The sequence below is a fragment of the Biomphalaria glabrata genome, chromosome 6, assembly GCF_947242115.1.
Source record: "Biomphalaria glabrata chromosome 6, xgBioGlab47.1, whole genome shotgun sequence".
Taxonomy (NCBI): Eukaryota; Metazoa; Mollusca; class Gastropoda; family Planorbidae; genus Biomphalaria; species Biomphalaria glabrata.
In genome coordinates, this window is record NC_074716.1 from 9,409,221 (window position 1) to 9,423,103 (window position 13,883).

Below are 13,883 nucleotides of genomic sequence, written 5' to 3' on the forward strand. Positions count from 1 at the left end.
TAATAGTAATACAAATATTTTTAAAGACAATTTTAAGAAACTTCGAATAAATATTATTTTTAAAAAATACATGGAAATATATAATATTCTAATGATAGACCTTTAGATCTACACCAGAAAACGGTGCGCAAAATGTTACTTATAAATTTATCAAACACTATAATAATTAAATAGGAACTACCCGAAGGCATTTATAGGAAAATACAGACTATACATCATTTTGAGTATTTTAACATTTTTTAATGTGGAGGAAATGTTTTGACATCTAGATTCTAATGATTCAATAACCTATCATTAGAATATTATAATTATAATAAGTATCTATACATTCGCTAAAACCAGGATTATTTCTCGGCCAGAAGGGGAATGGGCGGGGTAAAAAAAATGTTCCATTGTTTTTTAATCTAACATTCATAAATCAAAAGTTATTAAGAGAAAAACAATCGCTCTATAAGTTGGAAATCTAAACGTGACAGACTGACGTACACACTCCACAAAATCACAGCTTCTTTTCCCCATCAGTAGGCCGCTGTAATGTGAATACATTTAAAGAATGTACGTGAATTGAGATATTTTTGTTGTTAAATAATTGTTTGCTCCTGTTTCCTTTATTTTTTTTTTATATTACAACAAATAGGTCAAAGATTATTTTTAGTAACTGACTAAATATATTATATGTTTATATATATATATAATTACGGACATACCCGTAAGAATTTTCTTTTTCTATTACAGCGGGACTAGGTCAGGTCTATTTGTATTAGAACTAGATCTAGATTTAGTTTTTGATTTATCCCAATTTAATTTTGTCAATGTAAGTTCGTAATTACAAGATTTAAAACAATGTTTTCTTTAATTTATTTTGAGTCATTCCATATCTATTTTACACAAACCATAAAAAAATAATAATAACATTGCCTGGATTCTAGACATTATTTTGTCGATCGACTCATGTCATAGAAAATAATTAGAATCTTTCCTAGAAAAATATTGAATTTTGTAATATAAAAATGATTTGCACTCTTTCCTTATCAAAGTTCAATTAGTTCCAATACGTTACAAATATAATATATTAAGAAATGCTTATTTAGATCGCTATTTTAGATTCTAATCTACTCTCAGATTATATAATCTAGATTTCCATATTAATTTAATAATTAATTTAGTAGAATACAGTGCAAGATTTACTTAAAGGCAACACAAACTATATCTTAAGGCGCCCACTTGTTTTTTCATTTTGAAGAAAGAGCAGACGATTACAAAGGGACCAATATCTCAAGTAGCGTTGGGCCTTAACAAATCTAAATCTTGCGAGAATCTATATTAATATTGTAGTCTGTCCTTTGAAGTTTTAAGATAAGCTTGTGATTAAGTTTGATTTAGAAAAAAAAAAAGTCACCCTCGTTCTATATCCTACTTGCTCCAGATTTGTCGCTAAAATTAAAAACTACCATCTAAATCTAAAGGTCGAACTTATTATCAATACTACTATAGTACTATACAATATTATTACTATAACTATAGCGTTAATGATGATGGATTTTAAATTGAAAACATCTTAACTTGAATTTCATCGATTAGTTTTATTCTCTTTATAAAACCAATAATAATAGGACTAGATATTTATTTCTCTGACGCCAAATCTCGGATCGAGCTGAAATTTTACACAATTATTCGTAATCAGTGACGATACTTGAATAATCAAAAAAATAAACAATAAATAAAACAATCAGTCGTAATTGATTTTTTGTATAGAAAAAGGGAAAATAAACAATGCAATATTGAGAGATGTTGTGCCGGTAATACTGTGGTTCTTTGTTGTTGTTGGTTTTTAAGTAGGCCTCTACATATAATGTTTTGCTTGTTTATTTAATTTTGTAATAAAAGTTATTCTTTTGTCATTCCATACAGGTTTGGCTTCTGTGTCAGTAGAGCGTCTGAGTCAGTTTTATAGTTTACATTATGGAAGAGACATTAGCTTACTAGCCTAGATTGCATATGTATACTTGTCTATATCAGCCTTTCTCCACCTTACAGAATGTAGCTAACTCCAGCTAGTACTCACACAATTATGTAACAATAAATTCATTAAATAAAAACATATATTACTAAATGCAGATCATGGAAACTAACTCTAAGGCATTTTATGTCTCATGTGATTATACTGTCCCCTTAGGGAGAATATTGTGGCTTGAAAGACCACTGATTGTTCGTAACTTTCACGGTTGTGACTATGTGTACATTTGAAATCACCAAAGGCTTTCTTTTGTTCTTAGTAATTTCATCATTAGTGAGCCAGTCCTCCATCCTCAGGGAAATTGTATAAAGAACAATGACACACTAAATAAAAGGTTAGTTGTATTTTAAAAAAAATAACAAAATTTTAGCGTATCTTTATATCTTATAAATACAGACGTTACTTCAAAAATAGAAGATATTTAGGCATGTTAAGCAATGACTTAAATTCTGTCAAATCATTGGTTTTCGTGGCTGGCTCAGACAACCCATTTCATGCTTATCTAGGAAGGATCCAGGCAGATGTAAATTTGTTACATCCCTGTTACCAATGCCTCTAATCTAAGACGCTAGGGTAAGAGGCAAAAGGTGAAGAACACAGGAAAACTTCCCTATATTCCTTTCTGTACTACATCAGCCATATGGATAACACGGTCTCTTGAGGAACGGTGCGTGGATTGCGACATGGTTCTTTCAGCTCTTCAATCCCCACCAACGCAACCAATGCTTTCCCATTTGTCAGCGCCGAACCAACAAAAAGCTGAGAGAAGAAGCAGGCCTATCTGCAACTGATCAAACCTACTCATGCCACGTAAGTGGCCGGCTTTTTAAAGCGAGGATTGGACTTTACAGTCATCTTCGTGTCCATAAGTTATGAGAAATGTGCTCATCTTCGATCACGAAGAAGGAGCCCGATTGTCTGCTTTTAAGACCGACCTCTCCACCCGGCTCCAGCTAGAGCAGAGGTAAAAGGAATATAAGTTAATAGCATGCGATTTTCTAACAAGACCATATGTGTGATGTGGATCATGTTTTGACAAACGAAAGTCTATGGATAGACATAATTAACTTCATGAAATGTAGGCTATGTCTTTTTAATCATCATCATCATTAAACTGTATTTGAGTGAGGGCTTGAGGGCCTCAAATCCTCTCTTGCAAAAGCCCTGGACAGAAACCCTGCTGTTTTGCGTAGTACATACATGTCACCATACAGGTCGAGGATTTTTGGTATCCCAGACCTGTCGAGACGGAGATCAACAAGTCTGGGGGAGTCAAAAAGAATATGAGTCTCGGTTTCTTAATCCCCGCAGAGGGGGCACCTTTAGTCAAAATTTGACCTTAGACGTGAGAAATATGAGCCAAAATGACTTTTTAATAAGAGTAATAGCACCAATGAAGTATACTCTATGTTTTGTCACTGCACCTTAAGCTATGACTATTTTTCCTCATATAATTTTTGTTTCTTGTATATTTTGTTTCAGATTGTCATAATGAACAGTTTTATTTCTTGGTGTTTGACCGGAAAAATTAACAGAACAATTTAATTTGACTTACCTTTATATTAGGAAACTACCATTTCATTCAATGTGTGCTAGAGTCTTCATAACACGAATCTTAATTTGTGTTGAACTAAACTTCAAGTCTGCTCTTGAATCGTGCACATCAACGTAGTGAATCCAATGTTATTACATAGTAGCTCAGATTAACCACAGACAGTTTTGTTTTTTTAGTTTATTTCCCCTATAAAACCTATGTTTTTATACAACCAAGAGTTTCAAAGACTTGCCTCTTTTAGACCCGTAGCCAGTCTGCCACGACATATATCGTACTTTAATTTCTCAAAGGCCGGTTTTAGATATGACGCAGACCAAGGCAATAACGCAACTTGTAGTGAATGCCGTTATTACATTCCAATAGCTGATGTCAATCGATCTCTATCAAACGCTTACTATCATGCTGACGGATGTTCCTTTGTGAAAGCAGACGATTCATTTGAGTTAGTCGGGTGGGAACAATCAAAGATAGATGGCGACTTTCAAGGTGAGCTCCAACTGTTACTATGATTGTTAATTTGTTAATTGAATTTTTTAATATAATAACAGGCTTGAATCAAGAGAAGAGACTTTGTCTAAAACACTGGATGATCTCCGGGGGGGGGGGGGAAGGCAGTAGGGGGCGATCACATTCTTGTTGAACTTGGTGTCAAGTTGATATTTTAGATTGATTTAGTGAATCTATAGAAGTTGTCACGCTTCAGTGCGCTACCCCGATACCAAACGTTATAGAAGGCCTGATTACTGACCTGCAACGTCGCAAACCTGTGGGCAGTTTAGACCAATAGCTCCTTGCCACGTCACAGGTCTGTATGACAATGAAGTTAAATTAGTTCCTTTGAGGACTCTTGAACCCATAGTGCAATTGTTTTTTATGCATTTAAGAAACCCATAGTGCAATTGTTTTTTATGCATTTAAAAAACTCCGCCGTATGCCGGTCCCAAGCCCGGGTGAGAAAGGAGGAGGGTTTGGCGTGGGGCTAGCGACCCCACCCTGTAAAACCACTATTGCTACAGAAACGGCAAACTCGACACATAATGAAAACTATACATGCGGCGAGGGCGGCCAAACCCTGTTGACGGTGTTGGATCAAAGCCAACTGGAAGTCCAATACCCGATACATGGCAAGCCTTTCAACGCAAGGAAACCGACTCTTATAGGCACGTGGAATGTAAGAACCCTGAATCAATGCGGTAAACTGGCCCAACTTTTAAGAGAGTTTGACTCTTATCGGCTGGACCTTGGGATCTGCGAGATGCGGTGGACGTCAAGTGGAAAAATTATCAATGATGGCAAGACAATAATATATTCAGGACATGACAAGGAGCACATTGGTGGTGTAGGAATCATCATGTCTAAAATAGCAGCTTCAGCGCTAATTGCTTGGAAGCCGATCAGTGACCGCATCATTACAGCTCGACTCCAAACAAAGCAAATTAAAGTCACTACCATCCAAGCTTATGCCCCTACAGAGGATGCAGAAGATACCATCAAAGATCAGTTCTATAATCAACTACAAACCACTCTTGATGAAACACCTACTCACGACCTAATTCTACTGATGGGAGATTTTAACGCCAAAATCAATCCCAACCGAACTGGCTTTGAATATGTATTGGGACCATATGGCGCTGCACAAAACATCAGTGATAATGGCGAGCGTTTGATTTCTCTCTGCGCATCCAACAGCCTTTCAATTGGAAACACATATTTTAAGCACAAACAAATACACAAAAAAACATGGCGATCACCAAATGGGGAAACCTTCAACGAGATAGATTACATTTGCATCTCCAAACGATGGAGGTCATCTCTGTTAGACGTGCGGACCCGCAGAGGAGCTGATATCGGCTCAGACCACTACCTTGTCAGTGGCAAATGTAAGCTCCGATTGAAACGCCAACCAAAACGAGCCACACGACCCCGCCCATTTAATGTAGAGAAGCTTAAAGACGGCAATACTGCAGCACAGTTCCAATTGAAACTAACGAACCGCTTTGAGGCTCTTGCAGATATATTGACCCTCGAAGAAGAGTGGGCCAACTTCAAAGATACCACTATTGGGTGCGCAGAAGAAGTTATCGGAAGGAGGCGAGGTTCATACAAGGAACGGTGGATACAAGACAGAAATGGAAATTGATAGATGAGAGGAAAGAGGCCAAACGTAGACGAGATCAGAAAAATGAAACACAGGATCGCAGCCTAGCGGAAGAAGCCTATAGGGAAGCAGATCTGAAAGTAAAGAGAAGCTGTCGGCAAGATAAACGGGACTGGATTGAGCAGAAGGGACAAGAGGCACAAGCAGCTGCAAGCAGAAATGACACAAAAACCCTCCATCGTATTGTCCGAGATCTCACTGGAGCAAAGAGTGGACATGGGGCACCAATAAAAGACAAGCAAGGCAAAACTTTGTTAACGAAAGAAGAACAGGATGCAAGATGGGTAGAGCGCTTTAAAGAGACCCTTAACCAACTGTCGCCAGACATAACTTACATATTCAAGGACCCCTCTCCAGACAATGATCTCAAGGTCAAGACAGACCCAATAACTGCTGAGGAGGTTACCATGGCCATTGCAGTGCTAAAGAATAACAAAGCACCAGGACTAGACATGATATCAGCAGAAATGCTAAAATATGGGGGACAGTGCATTGTTAACAGAATGACTGATCTCTTAAATCTCTGTTGGCGAACTTCAAAAGTCCCAGAGGACTGGCAAAAGGGAGTGATTGTAAAGCTTCCAAAAAAGGGCAACTTGGCAGACTGTAACAACTGGAGGGGCATTACTCTCCTCTCTGTCCCAGGCAAAGTTCTCAGCACTGTTTTGTTCAACAGTCTGTAGATGAAAGGCTCAGAGAAGAACAAGCAGGTTTCCGAAGCGGCAGATCATGTACAGAGCAGATTTTCGTTTTACGAAATATCATAGAACAAAGTTTTGAGTACCAACAACGGCTAACGATCAGTTTCGTGGACTTCAAAAAAGCGTTTGATAGTGTCCACCGAGAATCACTATGGAAAATAGTTAGAGAATACGGTATACCAGAAAAATTCGTCCAGATCCTACGACACCTTTACAGTCAGTCTAGTTGCTGCATTAAAACAGAAGAGGGAACAACAGAGTTTTTTACAATCGAGACAGGTGTGAGACAGGGGTGCATCTTATCTCCCTTCCTTTTCCTCCTAGCCATCGACTACATAATGAGGAGAGCAATGAACCAGACTGCCTTTGGTATTCCATGGCATGAACAACTCCGATTGACGGACTTGGACTTTGCTGATGATGTTGCACTACTCGGGGCTACAAATAAATGCATTCAAGAAATGACGGAGAGCCTAGACAGAGAGGCACCCAAAATTGGCCTCCGCATAAACTTGGATAAGACTAAAATTATGCGAGTGGAATATAAGGCAGAGGGTGTCCCCGTCAGACTTGGCGAGTCAAAGCTTGAAGAGCTGGACAAGTTCACGTACCTTGGCAGCATCATAACAAATGATGGAGATGCTTACCATGATGTAGCGTGCCGAATAGGAAAGGCAGGGAGCATTTTCCAAAGGCTGCAGCCTATTTGGACTAGCCAAGCCATTGGACTCGAGACAAAAATACACCTTCTCAACACAATCGTCATTCCAACTGCTACATATGCATGTGAGACGTGGAAGTCATCTGTCAAAATTGAGAAAAGACTAAATGTGGCTCAACAGAGATGGCTGAGACGGATTTTGGGAGTCAGTTACACAGACCGGATCTCAAACAAGGAAATCCTTTGCCGAACTGGGAGTCGAACACTTAGTGAGGTTGTGACTGAGCGTCGCATGAGGTTTGCGGGACATGTTCTACGTCAAAATGAATTACGCACACCAAGAGTTGCGATAACATGGAAGCCAAAACGAGGAAAGCGCAAACAGGGACGTCCTCGTATTACCTGGCGACACACCTTCATGGAGGACCTCAGAACAGTGGACACCAGATGGGAAGAGGCTTCAGACATTGCCAGTGACAGATCATTATGGAGACAGCTTGCCGCCCAATGCGCCGAACGGCGCGGGAGGACCTAAGTCTAAGTAAGTAAAAAACGATCATGTAAACATTCACTAAGAGAACCCCTTCTTTCCTTCCCCTTACCCGACTCGTCCAGACAAGTGATAAGTATCATAAGATCATAGCGCATCGAGAAATCTAAAAGCCAAATAAAAACAGAAACAGCAATAATGAGAGATACTGCAGCCATTGAACGATGGTAACCCCAGAACAACAACAAAACACGAATGGGACTATTGCTGACATTTAAGATAGACGCGAAATTTACGCAGTAGTGTATAGTTATGATTCAGTCAAAATAATTGAGCTTAATGTCACTCAATGTAATCGAGGTAGATATTTTTTTTAATTTACCTTGTTCACAATTTACTTTTGTGCCAAAAAAAAAACAAGATTTTTTTACTATATGTTATTAGTTTACTATTTATTTATCTTACTTTCTCTTCTAGCTTTTACACTTGTTCTTCTGTTCTCACACTTACAGAAGGACCTGACAATACGAACTTGTTTCAAAGATTATATTCATTCTTGGATTACCCATTTCCGGATGAACGTACAGAACCATCAATTCTAGCAGAAAATGGATTCTATTTTGTTGGTAGGTAGAGTTAAAAAAGGTTTGTTACTTTAATTTTAAGTTCGAAGTTGTTTTTATTATTCTACATAGATCAAGGCTCATTCCTCATTCCATTTGCTAGGACCAATTTGTACAAATGCTCCTTCTTCCCTAGTGCTATTAGAGAATGGAATGGGTTGCCTGAGCTAGCCAGGAAAACTAGTGACTTGGCAGAATTTATGTCATTGGTTAACATGCATGACTAGATGCATGTTGCGAACAACATGATCTTCTTTTTTGAAGTAACGTCTGTATTATATAAGATCTCTCTAAATGCCTAAATAAAATCTACATTTTTTTAAATTAACCCAGCAAATTAAAATTTTAATACTTAATTGACAATTTTTTTTATTTTTTTTTTAAATATGAATTAAATTATTTTTTTGAAATCTATAAAACTGCAGGGCCATGTAAAACTATTCAGTGCTATCTTTGCGGAACAATTCTTCAGCTGCACGAAGAGATGTCCCAAAATTTCCTTCAATATTTCCAATGTGCACGTTGTTGTTACATCTCAGAAACAACTCCTTTTCAAGGTAAGCAATTCAATTCGAATCTCTAGCCTGTTTCAATTAAAAATATTCCATTGCGTTCCAATGCTTCTAATAAACTTCTAATAGACTTTCAATATTTTTTTTTCAATTCCTCTAATCAGCTTTCAATTTCTACATCGTTCATTGGTTCTAAGAAACAAAAAAGGAATAATTTGGGTGGGTGAATACAGATCTCGAAAACGGCTCAAAGATTTTTCAAGTAATTCGACAGTTTATGAATATCTTTCAGAAAAATAAGTACTAGCTAATTAGCCTCTTAATCAGAGCTGCAGCATAATGGTATTTTTTGCGCCAAATAGACTTCAAACTTTCACCTATCCTTTAGTCTGTTGGACCGTTGGGGCACCACATAAGATCTATTGACCTTCTTTCTCCATTCCTTTCTGTCCTTTTACCTTGTACAGAATCTCCCTCAATTACCCATCAATTCGTTTATGTTGTCTTCCCATCGCTTTCTCTGCCTCGTCTTCTTTTTCCTGGTACTGTTCCCTGAAGGAAGGTCTTTGTGAGCCCTTGTAATATAGCCATTGACTTAATTCTACCCTTTTTTCTTTCATTGATCAATTATTCTATTACGACTTAAGATTCTTCTTCAAGTGTAGATATAGAATCTATTATTTCACTATTGTTATTTTCAGATGAGAATTTAAACGATAGTGGTAGAGGACTTTTCTCTATCCCACGTAGTCAGAATCACTCAACAGAGTTTCAACGCCTTTGCAGCTTCCTTGATGGATGGCCAGAAAAATTTCTGCTGCCTCCCAAGCTTCTTGCTTCTGCTGGATACTATTACACTGGTAATAATTATGCGTATAAGGCCTACCCGAATGTCACGCCCATTTAGACGTACTTAACATTTGGAGTGATATCTTGGTAAGCCACGCTGACTTCCTTAGACTTAGGTTCTCCAACGCTGCTCAGTGCATTGGGTGGCAAGCTGTCTCCACAAAGATCTGGCACTGACAATGTCTGAAGCCTCCTCCCACCTGGTGTCCACTATCTTGAGGTCCTTCGTGAAAGTATGGCGCCAAGCTATACGAGTAAGTCCATGTTTGCGCTTTCCTCGAATTGGACTCCATGTCATCGCCAACTCTTGGTATGCGTAGTTCATTGTGTCGTAGAACATGTCCCGTAAACCTCATGCATTGCCCTGTCACAACCTCACTAAGTGTTTGACTCCCAGTTCGGCATAGGAAAGTAAAATGTAAGCCACTTATCTGTTTTCATTTGAATGCCATGTGAGCTCTAGAAAGAAAGATCACCTGAGAAAATCTATAACAATGTTAGCTAGAATTTGTTTTTGTTGAAACATAGCTAAAAGATAAACAAGTATAACTGCTTGTACGGGTACATTAATTAGATGTAATTATTGAAAGTACTGAGCACCGATCCGACTGATACAGCGATCCTTTAAAAACCTGAACAACAATCTGACAGATACAACAATTATTCTGCTAATCCACTTCCTAGAACTCCCTGGCAATTTAAAACCTCCGAAAGCTACTAGAAAAGCACAGTACACTTCAGACCGTCATGTTAAAGCCTGTGGTCACTCCTGTTCTGTACTTTTCGTAAAAACGGCTTTTCCACTGAACATTGACCGTAAAATGCATGTCTAACAACAGTGAAGGGAAAGTGCTTAAGTGTTTTTATTATGTTGCCTAATGTCTAAAAATTGGAAATAACCGTATTGTTAAAAAAAGAAATTTCAGTTTAAGATTCCAGACCTGTGGTTCTCAATCCAATGACGCAGCACCTCCCTCCTTTAAATAAAAAAGAAAGGTTGCAATGAAAAAAAAAATCTATTTTGCTTTTTCCAATAGGCCGTAAGCTCCAAATAGTTAAAATTTTCAACTTCAAAACCTTGATTTAAATTTACTTACTTCTGTACAGTTAAAAAAAAAAGAAGTAGGCATAAGTAAATGTTGGTAACATTTTTACAAAGCTTATATCAACTCAATCTGTCTGTCTGGTCAAAAATTTGTACACGTTATTTCTCCCACACCCAATCTCAGATCAAGCTAAAATTTTGCACAATTATTTCTTTTATCTTACAATACAAGAATAAACTTTTTAAAAATTACTAACTAAATTAATTAACTAATTGGTTATTATTCTGTTGGGTATCTCAAACAAGGGAAAGAATTTGCACTTAACTGAAGAGGTGGTGTGTTTGTAAAATGTTTTACATGTTTCGGATGTTCCTTCAGAGTTGAAGATAGTTTACTTCCTAGTCCAAACCTCCCGCAGGACGACGGGGGATGGGAGCGGGCAGGGTTTGAACCCTCGACCGTCGATAAATCCGAACGACAGTCCAGCGCGCAAACCGCACGACCAGGCAGCCATCCGTAAGCTGAATTAGTCCCCTTCATAGGTCTTCGTCTGTGTCTTATTGAACACTAACTACATCACTATTAGAAGGAGACTATAGAAACAAGAGATAACTATACAATGGGCCATGTTCATAGGCTCTTCACTAGCAGAGTGGTTACGGTGTTGGCTTGAGCCATAAGTTTGAATTCTAGTCGTTTTTTTTTTTCTTTTACATTTTTATAAATTCCTTTTTATTACTAGTCTAGTTCTATTACAAATTTAATGACATGATTGATCCAAGCTAATTGATACAACTATGCTTAATAAAAGGTGTTTTTTTTTTTAAAGTATTTTTAAAAATATTTTGATATTTAGGTTTTGGGACTATCGTAGCCTGTTATCAATGCGAAATAAGGAGACGCCCAGAAGACGAAGGCTTTGAAAATTTTTTACAGAACCTGGCATGTTCCAAATGCATTCAAGATAACATTTCTCAGGGTATAGATAATTCAAGTAAGTATTTTTATCATAAGTAATAGTAAATCTGTCTTCTAGTGCTGCGTTTGGTTAAAGTTGCTTTTAAATTATTTTGATTCTCAAAAATATGTTTAATACGCAGGGCATGATTGTATAATTATTATTTTATATACCCCCGCCCCAAAACAAAGAAAAAAAAAACACATAATAATTATGTAGCCTTGTAGCGTACTTTCTAGAGACATTGTAAGTTCAGATCAAAATCTAACCTATTGATCTATCTAATCGATGTATTTACAGATCACCAGACTAACCTTGACCTTGAAAGTGAAGAGAGCGCCAGAGCCAATGATGTTTCTACATTAGGTGGAGCATCAACAGGAGCCTTGCCAGTTTTAAACCAAAGCGATGACTATTGTTGATAGTTGTGCCTGTGTGCGTGTGTTTGTATATATATATATATATATGTGTTGTTGTTTTTATTATTATGACTTATTACTTAAGCTCATAGCATAATTTGTTGGTTGTAGTCTTTATTTTTACAAAGTTTATATCAACTCAATCTATCTACCTATCTGGTAAAAACGTTTTCTCCCAAACCCAATCTCGGATCAAGTTGAAATTTTTTTTACCTGACTAAACAACAATCAATTAAATAAATTAATCCATTATTTAATAAACAATTGGTAAATAATTATTTTGTTTGGTATCTCAAACAAATGTAAGAATTAGTACTTGACTGAAGTAGTGGTATAAGCTGAATTGGTCCCCCTTTATATGTCGTCGAACAATGGAAAGAAATCATACTTGATAGATCTGGTAGTTTAAGGTTAATTAGTCCCCTTGTTGAGACTTGAGCCCTGAGGGGTAGGGGGAGAAAGAACGGGGTATCTGGGTGATAGCTTTTTTTAAAGTTGTTTTTTTTTTTAAAAGGGGAGAAGGACCTTCTCAAGCTTTCAAGCCAACGCGTTAACCACTATGCTGGTGAAAAGTATATGAACATGGAAGATTGTGATGTTATCTATTGTTTCAGGTTTGTGTTCACTTAGCCTCAGACGACGAACTATAAAGGGGACTAATTCAGCTTGTACCACAACTTCGGTCAAGTATAATTTCTTTCCCTTGTTCGATATACCAAACAAAGTAATTTATTAATTAATTAAATAATTGATTAATTTTGGTTATTGATTATTGTGTTGCCAAGTAAAAGAAGTAATTGTGCAAAATTTCAGCTTCATCCGAGATTAGGTGTCGGAGAAAAAAACGTGACACAAATTTTGACCCGACAGAGAGACAGATTTGTACAAAAATTTCTAATCTCACAGAGTTATAATTGTTTGTTTAAATCTATTACAAATTTGATTACATGAATAATCCTAATTGATAGAATTACACTTCATATAAGCTTTTTTTTTAAATAATTTTTTTAAGGTATTTTTATGTTTTTCTTATTAATCTCTTAAACATTTGTCCTGCTATAAAAAGCGTAATCGATTATATTTATCCAACAATTAATCTAATCAGGCTACTATGGTATCGATTACTATCGGTGCATTTACAAAGCATTCTTAGGTATATAAGCTTTAATATTTAAGTTTTACACATGATTTTCGGCCTACTTAAAAAAAATAATTGTTTATCAACAGGGGATATTTCTACATTATACGGATTATTTTCACTTTCATTCATTAATTTCTATCGATCTTGGAATCATGTAATTGATTCAGCGGTAAAACAGGATGAAAGAATGAAATATACAAAAGACAATGTTCATTTTACTAATTGTATTTATAGATGACTGTACTGTCTATATAGAAGCTTATAGGTTGTTTCCTGTTTATGTTTATAATTTTAAAATATGTTTATCGAATGTTGACAATATAAATATTTTCAAAAAGTACATTGAATTTCAGTCTGTTAGTGCATAAACAATTGCATCTATTGGAGTAAAACTATTTATAATAATAATATAAATACTACTACTAATAATACAAATAATGCCAAAGTCTTTGATTCCGAAGGTTAAGAATGAGTGCAGTATTTTACATGACAACACAAACACGATTGCGACATGCTAATACATAAATAAACCTCTTACAGGTAATAGGAAACAACTCTTCCAGGTTTCTCGTTACGTGTCATCATCATCATCATCAAACTCCATTTGAGTGAGGGCTTGAGAGGCTCAAATCCTCTCTTGCAAAAGACCTGGACAGAAACCCTGCTGTCTTGCGTAGTGCATAAATGTCGCCATACAGGGCGAGAATTTTTGGTTTCCCAGACCTGTCGATGCGGAGATCAGCAAGTCTGGGG

At 36.7% G+C, this 13,883-nt stretch overlaps 1 protein-coding gene across 1 annotated transcript in view; it reads left to right on the forward strand.

The window, feature by feature from the left end:
- LOC106063335 (baculoviral IAP repeat-containing protein 7-B-like) overlaps nt 1-12,086 on the forward strand; it is a 33,607-nt gene extending 21,521 nt beyond the window's left edge. Inside the window, exons 8-14 of the mRNA XM_056031993.1 lie at nt 1,912-2,351; nt 3,500-4,058; nt 8,095-8,208; nt 8,631-8,762; nt 9,419-9,577; nt 11,469-11,606; nt 11,871-12,086. The gene's annotated coding sequence lies outside the window, so the exon portion shown is untranslated. The remainder of the gene's footprint in view (nt 1-1,911; nt 2,352-3,499; nt 4,059-8,094; nt 8,209-8,630; nt 8,763-9,418; nt 9,578-11,468; nt 11,607-11,870) is intronic.
- Nucleotides 12,087-13,883: the final 1,797 nt, after the last annotated feature.